The following is a 10,237-nucleotide window of genomic DNA, read 5'->3' on the forward strand; positions in this document are numbered from 1 at the left end:
TTTTTGTTTGCCAAAGAGAGATGTCTAACCGATGATCTCCGAAATCCTAAACACCAGCAAAAACCCTTGCATCTTATGGGTAGTTGCATACATAGCTTTTCATAGCCATGGCTGCTACTATGGTTAGAAGACTGATAAGGATTTGAGGAACAAAAGGAGAGAGAGTTAGAGGGATCGCAGGAAAGAAGCTTTAAGGATTAAGAACATGCATTTATTGGTAGGAGAGTAATGTAGCATAAATGCATAATATGATAGTTATTGTAACATGCAACAGGACACGAAAGAAGACCCTGGATAAACATGTTATAAAAAGGGGATATCAGGCCACCAAGTTAAAACTTCCATAAAAAAGTCTCGACAGTCGACACACGAAGAACAATGAAAAAGAGAAGGCACGCAACATTTGACCACCATACATCATGAAGTCCTATTTGACTATTTCCACGACAGTTCTTCCCATTGTTTTTGTCCCTAGCATTTAGTTTAGTTAAGCTCGTCTCAATGGAAAATATAAATGGAATAATGGGTTGAAAAATTTATCAGAGGCCATCACGTCAACACAAGTAGTGGCACCATGTGCTTAATAAGGGAACTCTATATGAAAAAAAAGTCACCACCAGGGTTCATAAAATAGTGTTGAACTGGGCCATTCGTTGTTGGCACTTAATCAATTGTTACGAACCATACAAAAACATGTCATAAGAAAAAAAAATTAAACAAACCTATTTCCAAACTGTAGAAAGCCACACCCTATGCCCAAAGGCATATTGACATTAATAATTCCCCCAAATTATAAAGGATTTGCTTCAATTCCTATTCCGAGACATTGGCATCCACGTTAACAACAAAGATCTGTAATAAAAATTAAAATAAAATAATTTGGAACTAAATTCTGCATAAGCCAAAAATACTTGTATTAACCTGAATTACTATTGTATTATTAGTGTCATCAACTGTAAGCACAGGTACAGTGACATACCTTGGAACTGCCTACAAAACATGCCACTAAACTGATAAGCACATATTTTACGAATTGAGTAATGTAGAAGTTCAAGGAGTCAGTTGGAAGAGACGACTCCTCTTGCTCTATAAGAGTCTTGACTGATAAGGAGTAATCAAATAGATACCAATTGTTTTCACAAACCCAAGTATCAAACCAATGAAAGAATAGGTGAATGACATGATTGCAGTAACAATCGATAGCCATTGAGTGTTATGGAAAATCCAGTGTTTGTGACAGCATAACTTGAACAATTCTTAAATATAGCATCTAATATGCATCTAAATTTCATATGCATGTGCCCTTCTTTGTGGTAACAAATTGATTGTTGCATTGTTCTTCATCAAAGAGAATAAAATTTAATACTAAATGATTATTTGTTAATTTTTCATTTATTACCAAACTGAGATTCTAGGCAACACAAATACCTCATACTAATAGCAGAAGTAACAGTATAAGCAATCCCTATGCCATAGAATCCCATTTGTTCAGAAAGGCCACAGACCCAAGCATACTTTTTCCCCTGATTCAATGAAAGGAATTCTGTCAAACCGCAGGAATTGTTCTACAAATGACGGATAACCGGTTAACAAAATGTACAAATGAGAAATCTTGTGTGGCTTAAAGATACCTGCAGTTGACAAATTCTATTATGTAAATAGCTCACATTCAACTAATCATGCCTACAGTTGCTGTTGATCTGTTTGTCATTGAAATCAGTGCAGCACCCTATTAGAGATATCAGAATAATACAAATAATTGGTAACACCAACAATATATACATTCAATGCATCCTCTTATGGAAATCTTTTCACCTCATCGTACTTCATGTCCTTTTTGACCCCAAATCCTTCTGTACTCCTCATTTTCCCAGTGCATTTGGCAAAGTTAAAAGTAGACAGATTGGAATCCAGCTTCCTTTAGCAGTGTTTGATATCGGGCAATGACCACCTAATCATGAGTTAAGCATGTTTTTATTTTAAGAATTCCAGGGAAAAAGGAGGATACACTTATGTCAACAAAATAAATTCTTTGTCCACTGCATCATTTTCAAGATGACATCAAATTTAAAGAAGATTAGGAACACTTACAGCCTCCAGCTGTATGAAAATGCATGGCGAAGTTTTTCCTGCTGTTTCTAGAGATGAAAGTGTACTAATCCTTGTTTTACGCTCAATGATGCATAACCCAGCTTGCTCCCTTGCTCCGAAACGTACTGCACACATTGAAAATTCAAATAATGTTATAATATCGTGCACATAGAAGCTAGAATTACAAACTATTTTATATTTGTGACTTAATAAGGGCAAGGTTTTGAGCATAAAATGATTAGCAGCTCTTTTAACCATGAAATGATAATGCTTCAATTGAGTCTCCTGCAAGGGCGCTCCTCTTATTAATGACATAATGCTGAAGGGAATATTAAGTAGACCCTGATATAATACTTAATATCATTTTAAAATGATTAGACCTTGATCTATCTTTTCCTAGGAGTTTCATTACTTAATTATGCTTAATGAGCTACATTTCTGAATTTTCACCAGAAGTGGTACAAAGATAATCAGAGAGCATTAAGAAATCAAAGAAGGAAACTATCGGCATGGAAAGTGTGGATGAAACAAACAGCTATGTTTTTGTTCATCACTTGATTTACTTGTGGACACCAAGCAGTTACCTCAGTCTGAAGATAATTTATAGATTGACTTACATGATAATAGCATACTCAGGTACATCTATAATATAATTAACCTTCCAATGAATGTACTTTCTTGTGGGGAAAAATGTACTCTTTTCCAATGCATGTATAATTTCAAAAGAAGGATAAGATCTGGACAATTGGTGATCCATATTCATTATTTAAATCAACCTGTGCTAATAAAAAAGTGTCCATTAAAATTTAGCCAATAATAAACTTATTGTGCGACGTCATGTACCATACTTATATCATTTGATATTAAGTGGCTGCCAATGTAAGGATTTTTGTGCATGAACTTGTTAACTAACACAACTCCATCTATATTATTGGACTCCTCCCTTTGCAGGAGGCTCAATAATCGAAATATTATAAAAACAGATGATTAGAGACTAAAACCCCAAACTTTTGACCCAAAGTAAAAAGCGAAAATGGTGTTTACTTGTGATCTAATTTGAAAATCGTTTACTACATGACCAAGACGAAACTAATTCCAACAGTTTAAGATGCCTAAGTTTGATTAGGAAATGAACTTCCCTTTAGTTTCTTGAAACATCCAACAAAACCATCAATGATAAATCAGCCAGTGTTTTAGAATCTAAGAAGTTCACTTGTAGTTCCTAGCAGCTTACAGTCATGCCATTAATGTCGTGCTTTTCGTTAATCTCTCTCTGCAACCGCCGGGTCAGCAAAAACTACAAAACCAAAACCACGGGCATGCCATGTGGTCTGATCCCTCATTATCGCTGCCTCCACCACCTCTCCAAAAGGGCTGAAGTGATCCTTGAGACGCCCTTCATCGGTGTCTCAAGACATTCCAACAATGAAAAGCTTGCCATAATAAGATTGCGTATTTTATACATGCCGAAAAGGAATGATTGAGCAACTTCACAGGTTTGCGAATGCAGAGAACACTATCATTCAATTGGAAAACTTTGAACAAAGCTTTTTCTAATCTTAAACAGCCAGACACCGCATCAATGTAAATAAGATCTTTAACATCAGATCCAATCAATAATAATACCCAATTCTACATCAACAGTAGAAGGCACTTGAGAGTCTCTAAAGACAACATTCGCTCTTAACGTATGCGCAGCCATGAATCTAATCCACTTTTAAAGGGAACAAAACAACTGACATAATAATACCTGAGAAGAAGAATGGGTTAAGTAAGAAAGAAGTAATACCTCTTGGCAGCGAACTCCTCGCTTACCTCGTCTACCTCAAAAATCGTCTACCTCAAGCATCGCTGACTCGAAGCGAAATGAAAAACTGAAGGTATAAACATAGCTTTTTTATACAAAAACAAAGCAAAGATGAAATAAGAGTGATATTTCGGAATACCCGCTGTTGTCGACGGCTTTAGAAGCGTACTGGACCTGGAAAACACGGTCAGTGGGTTAGAATGTATTCGGTGATAAGAACAAAAGTAATTTATGCATACCTTAGAGGAAGCAGAAGGCTAGACACAGACCCTCAAATCGACTTACTTCGGCTTTGATCTTGACATTAGCACAAATCCTCTAGATGTACGCACCCCGCTTTGTTTCACGACAATGGAGGAAGAACAGACGATCTATATCTAATCAAGAAAAAAGGAATTTATACAGTCCGCAAGAGGAAATGACCCTCAAATCGAAGCAATAATTCATCTATCTCATCTCTGGTGCACGAATCGGGGCAGGAGATGTGAAGAGTCGTTTGAAGAATCGTAAACGGTAGCAATAATTCATCTATCTCGTCTCTGGTGCATGAATTGGGGCAGGAGATGTGAAGAGTCGTTTGAAGAATCGTAAATGGTAGCAATAATTCAAGTCCAAACTTTGTTTTTTTTTTTTTAATATTTAATTTAGATTAAATCCAACATGGCAATCATATGTCGTTCCTGGAAGCCGACGTGGACAATCTTAGAACTGCCTCAGGACTCCGTAATTGTGTATGTATAGATTTGGAGCTACTCAATAAGAAACAAAAAAAAAATAAAAATAAATAAGAAACCAATATGAATCGAGAAAAACGACTTTTCACCACAATGCCATCAAAGCACCAGTGGTCTAGTGGTAGAATAGTACCCTGCCACGGTACAGACCCGGGTTCGATTCCCGGCTGGTGCATTTTTTTTTTCTCATCCTTATGTTTTTTATTTTTTTCGTCTCTGGTGTGTGGTATTTCCACTACAGTGTCTTAGACCAAGATTGTTTTCCATACAAAGAGCATCTGATATATATATATATATGTAGTACAAGCTGGTGGCAAATGAAGATTCTGATCTAGTTGATGGCCTATTAGAAGTAGAATAATGATTCGGAGTTCTTAGTAGATGTCCTGAGTTTGTGAAGAATCCTACTGCAAATGTAGATACCAACTACCAAGTTCACTCATCACATTGTTTGATGTTCTTCCACTATGAAACTGTTGAATAGAGTCAAAGATTTACCCAAGATTTACTTTATTGATTGAAGACTTTATTGACAAACTCAATATTGATTGAAGACTTTCCTTAATTGAAGATTCGGCAATCAATATTGATTTGTCTAAGTTCATAATTGATGCCTCAATTGTTGACTAATTGATGCCTCAATTGTTGACTTTGATAAAGATTGTAATTACGTAGATCATTGATTGTAAACCAATGTAATAGCTATATATAGGTGTTTCCCACTTCAATAAAAGTAATTGATTGCAAAATTAAGTTGGTATCGGAGCAGGTTCTCTTAACATACTACCTCTCCATCACCGTAGCTACTAGGGGCCGACTGCTCCAACCATCCGACAGAAGCCGATTGCTTCGTCCATAACAGGTGCCGATTGCACCATTGAACCAGAATCTCATCCAGAAATTACAAACAACTCATGGCTGAATCCGGTGCTCTTATAGTTCCACCTGTGGTGACGCCAACTCAAGAACCAACCTCTATTCCTTATGGGATCAAACTGAATGGCTCAAATTTCACTCTTTGGTCTCAGGTGGTTACTATGTTCGTTGCTGGACGAGGAAAGATGGAATATCTCAAAGGTACGACCTCGAAACCTACTGTTAGTGACTCTACATATAACAAGTGGATGATGGAGGATTCTACTGTAAAAGGCTGAATTATTGGCTCTATGGAGGCCGATATAATGAATCTTTTTATTCGTTTACCCACTGCGAATGATGTTTGGGATACTGTGTCTCAAACATATTTTGAGGGTGCTGATAAATCTATTTTGTATGATCTGTCTCGAAAAGCTATGGCAACTAAGCAGGCAGGGCGACCTGTGGCTGCATACTATTCCGATCTTAAGGTTATTTGGCAGGAGCTTGATCATCGTCGTCCAATTACCTTTACTCAGCCAGATGTGATTAAGACTCGAATGGCTGAAATTGATGAAGATCGAGTCTATTCTTTTTTGGCTGGGCTTGATGATATATATGATTCTGTTCGGGGAGATATTCTTCGTACTAATCCTCTACCTGGACCTGATAATGCTTTCTCAACTGTGAGACGTGAAGAACTTCGCCGGAATACAATGATGTCTTCAGAAGTTCCTTAGATGGCTATGGCAGTTCGAAAATATGGAACTCCAACAAGTTCTTTGTCACTGTCAGTACCTACTGGTGGTAAATGTACTCATTGCGGCAGCACCAAACATATTGTAGATACTTGCTTCAAAAAGCATGGATATCCCGAGTGGTGGCAGGCTCACAAAGAGCGATTACAAGCTCGAAAAGGTGGTAAAGTTGCGCTATGCACCTCACCTACAGTCCCAATGGCACCGACTCCTTCTTCAATGGATACCATGGCTTCCACTACTCCAGTTGATATCACTCACTCTGTGGTAGATCCTACTCTTCTCCAACAGTCAGGTAGTGTTGGTCTAGCCCTTCTTGCAACAAATTCTGAAAAAGATCCCGGTTGGATTCTTGACTCTGGTGCGACTAATCATATGACCTTTGATGCGTCCTTATTACATGATGCTTGTTTACCAAATTGCTCTACTGTCACCAATGCCAATGGTGTTTCATATCCGGTTACGGGCGCTGGAAGGGTTAACTTAACTCCTTCATTATCCTTGGAGCACACTTTATTGATTCCTGCTCTTTCCAATAATCTTTTATCTGTGCCACAAGTTACTACACAACTAAATTGTTTAGTATTAATATATCCTACTTTTTGTTTCCTTCAGGATCTCTGCAGCGGGGAGATAATTGGGCGTGGTACTAAGAGAGAGGGATTATATTATGTGGAAGATGTTAGTATGGGACGATCTCTATCAACAAAAGGGTCATCTAGGGCATCAGAAGATCAGATTCGGTTATGGCATCATCGTTTGGGTCATGTCTCCTTTGGGTACTTGAAATATTTATTTCCTACTTTATTTTCTACATGTGAACCTTCCAATTTTCAGTGTGATACATGTGTTTTGGCCAAGAGTCATCGTGCTACTTATTCTGATAGTACTAATAAAAGAGTTGTGCCTTTTGCGTTGGTTCATTCGGATGTTTGGGGACCTGCCCCTATTACTACTTCTACTGGCTTTAGATGGTTTGTATTATTTATTGATGATTGCACTCGTATGACTTGGCTTTACCTTATGCGTCATAAGAGTGATGTGGCTGCTTGCTTCCGCACGTTTCATACCATGATCAAAACACAATTCTCTACTAATTTACAAGTTCTTCGATCTGATAATGGTGGTGAATTTGTAAATCAGGAGTTACAAGCTTATTTTCAGACTCATGGAATTTTGCATGAAACCACTTGTCCTTATACACCACAACAGAATGGTGTTGCTGAGCGCCGAAACAGACAAATTTTGGAGATTACACGTGCTGCCCTTATTGGAGCCCACATGGCACCACGTTTTTGGGAAGAAGCTGTTACCACAGCTGTATATCTTTTGAATAGGGTACCCACTCGTGTTCTACAATTTCAGACACCACTTGATAAATTGGCATCCTATGTAACACTGCCATCGCACCTCACACTTCCTCCCCGGGTGTTTGGTTGTGTTGTGTTTGTACATTTACAGAAACATCTCCGCACGAAACTTGATCCTTGTGCCCTCAAGTGTGTATTTGTCGGTTATCATCCTTCACAAAAGGGTTATCGTTGTTTTCATCCTCCTACAAGTAAGTTCTATGTTACTATGGATGTCACCTTTTCTGAACATGAAATGTTTTTTTCTTCACCCAATTCCACGCTTCCGGGCCCGAGTGGTGATACTGTTGTTGAAGCTCCAAATTGGATGGAGTTGTTTCCTGATCCACTGTGTGTTGCCGATACTGTTGCTGAAGCTCCCTCTCTCTCATCTTCGCTAGTACCCACTCCCGATACTCCTCGTACAGATCCTCCTGAGGTAAGCATTGAGTCTGATGTTAATACTAACAATATTTGTGATAATACTTGTGTCTCGATTGAAACTGACAGATACGTACTCCCACCAAGAAGTACTCGTGGTGTTCCACCAGATAGATTTTCACCAGAGGTTGTGCGAAAAGTGAAATATCCTATTGCTCAGTATGCATCCACTCACCGACTGTCAAAGGAATGTCGAAGCTTTGTCAGTAATATGACTGTCATAGATATTCCTACTAAAGTGCAAGAGGCGTTGTTGGATCCAAAATGGGCAACTGCAATGACTGAGGAGATGACAGCACTTGAGAAAAATCAAACTTGGGAATTGGTGGAGTTGCCGAAAGGAAAAAAAGCTGTTGGTTGTAGGTGGGTGTACACCGTCAAGTGCAAGCCTGATGGTTCGGTTGATAGGTATAAAGCTAGACTTGTGGCTAAAGGATTCACCCAGACGTATGGGGTTGATTATCAGGAAACGTTTGCTCCTGTTGCAAAAATTAATACGGTTCGAGTCCTAATATCCCTAGCTGCAAATTTTGATTGGCCTCTACAACAATATGATGTAAAAAATGCTTTTTTACATGGTGAGCTACAAGAAGAAGTTTATATGTCTCTGCCCCCAGGATATGAAGCTCCAGGTGATCAAAGTGTCGTGTGTAAACTGAAGAAAGCCTTATACGGGTTGAAACAATCTCCTCGAGCTTGGTTTGGTCGATTCCGACTTGCTATGAGAAGATTCGGCTATAAGCAAAGTAATGCAGATCACACTTTATTTTTGAAAAGAGTTGGTCATAAATTAACGGCTCTCATTATTTATGTTGACGACATGGTAGTGACAGGCAATGATTCTGAAGAAATGCGTAAACTGAGAGACTATTTGTCAACTGAATTTGATATGAAGGATTTGGGAGGATTAAAATATTTTTTGGGCATTGAAGTTGTTCGTTCTGAGCAAGGAATATTTTTATCCCAACGAAAGTATGTGCTTGACTTATTAACAGAAACTGGTATGCTTGGATGTCAGCCAATTGGATCTCCTATGGAACAAAATCATGGATTGGAAGAGTCTTCGAATCAAACTTCAATAGACAAATTACGATATCAAAGGTTAGTTGGGCGTTTAATCTATTTGTCTCATACGAGGCCAGATATTGCATATGCGGTCAGTGTTGTGAGTAGATTTATGCACAATCCTGGTAAACAACATATGGATGCAGTTATTAGAATTCTGAGATATTTAAAATCTGCACCGGGAAAAGGCTTACTTTTTTCTAAGAATGGGCATGCAGACGTATGGGGCTATACCGACTCAGATTGGGCAGGTAAAGGAGACCGAAGAAGATCAACCACTGGGTATTTAACTTTTGTTGGAGGAAATCTGGTTACTTGGAGAAGTAAAAAGCAAAAAGTTGTCTCATTGTCTAGTGCAGAAGCCGAATACAGAGCAATGGTGAAAGGTATTTGTGAGTTGTTATGGCTCAAACGGCTTATGGGGGAGCTGAGTTTGTCCATTAAAAGACCAATGAAATTGTATTGTGATAATCAGTCAGCAATTAAAATTGCTGAGAACCCAGTGCAACATGATCGGACTAAACATGTGGAAATTGATAGGAATTTCGTGTATGAAAAGCTAGAAGAAAAAATAATTGAAGTTCCGTATATGAAGACCGAAGATCAGTTGGCTGATGTGTTAACCAAGGGAGTGTCAAATTCAGTGTTTGCTGATTCACTTGTCAAGCTGGGCATGTACGATGTCTATGCACCACCTTGAGGGGGAGTGTTGAATAGAGTCAAAGATTTACCCAAGATTTACTTTATTGATTGAAGACTTTATTGACAAACTCAATATTGATTGAAGACTTTCCTTAATTGAAGATTCGGCAATCAATATTGATTTGTCTAAGTTCATAATTGATGCCTCAATTGTTGACTAATTGATGCCTCAATTGTTGACTTTGATAAAGATTGTAATTACGTAGATCATTGATTGTAAACCAATGTAATAGCTATATATAGGTGTTTCCCACTTCAATAAAAGTAATTGATTGCAAAATTAAGTGAAACAAACTCCTCCTGCGATAAAATCATACTGATACTAACTTGCAGACATACATATATGCAACTTCCATATCATTGAACTAGTCTTTTTTCTGTATTTTAATAATATTAACCTCTCTCTCTCTCACACACACACATTATATATATATA

At 38.0% G+C, this 10,237-nt stretch overlaps 1 long non-coding RNA gene and 1 other non-coding gene across 8 annotated transcripts; one reads left to right on the plus strand and one right to left on the minus strand.

Moving 5' to 3' along the window:
- Window positions 1-652: 652 nt before the first annotated feature.
- LOC119998467 lies at window positions 653-4,500 on the minus strand. 7 transcript variants are annotated; one of them, XR_005468256.1, is made up of 7 exons: window positions 4,138-4,500; window positions 4,038-4,072; window positions 3,881-3,942; window positions 2,092-2,216; window positions 1,632-1,951; window positions 1,429-1,523; window positions 653-852 (listed from the first exon to the last, which is right to left on the minus strand). It is a non-coding gene; the product is annotated as an uncharacterized LOC119998467 (long non-coding RNA). The 7 variants fall into 7 exon arrangements; XR_005468258.1 differs by lacking the exon at window positions 653-852 and having other exon boundaries at window positions 1,175-1,523; window positions 1,632-1,700; window positions 1,816-1,951; XR_005468261.1 differs by lacking the exon at window positions 653-852 and having other exon boundaries at window positions 1,175-1,523; window positions 1,632-1,729; window positions 1,816-1,951.
- Window positions 4,501-4,736: 236 nt separating this feature from the next.
- On the plus strand, window positions 4,737-4,807 carry TRNAG-GCC. The gene has a single exon. It is a non-coding gene; the product is annotated as a tRNA-Gly (tRNA).
- Window positions 4,808-10,237: the final 5,430 nt, after the last annotated feature.

Source organism: Tripterygium wilfordii, chromosome 5, assembly GCF_013401445.1.
Source record: "Tripterygium wilfordii isolate XIE 37 chromosome 5, ASM1340144v1, whole genome shotgun sequence".
Taxonomy (NCBI): Eukaryota; Viridiplantae; Streptophyta; class Magnoliopsida; order Celastrales; family Celastraceae; genus Tripterygium; species Tripterygium wilfordii.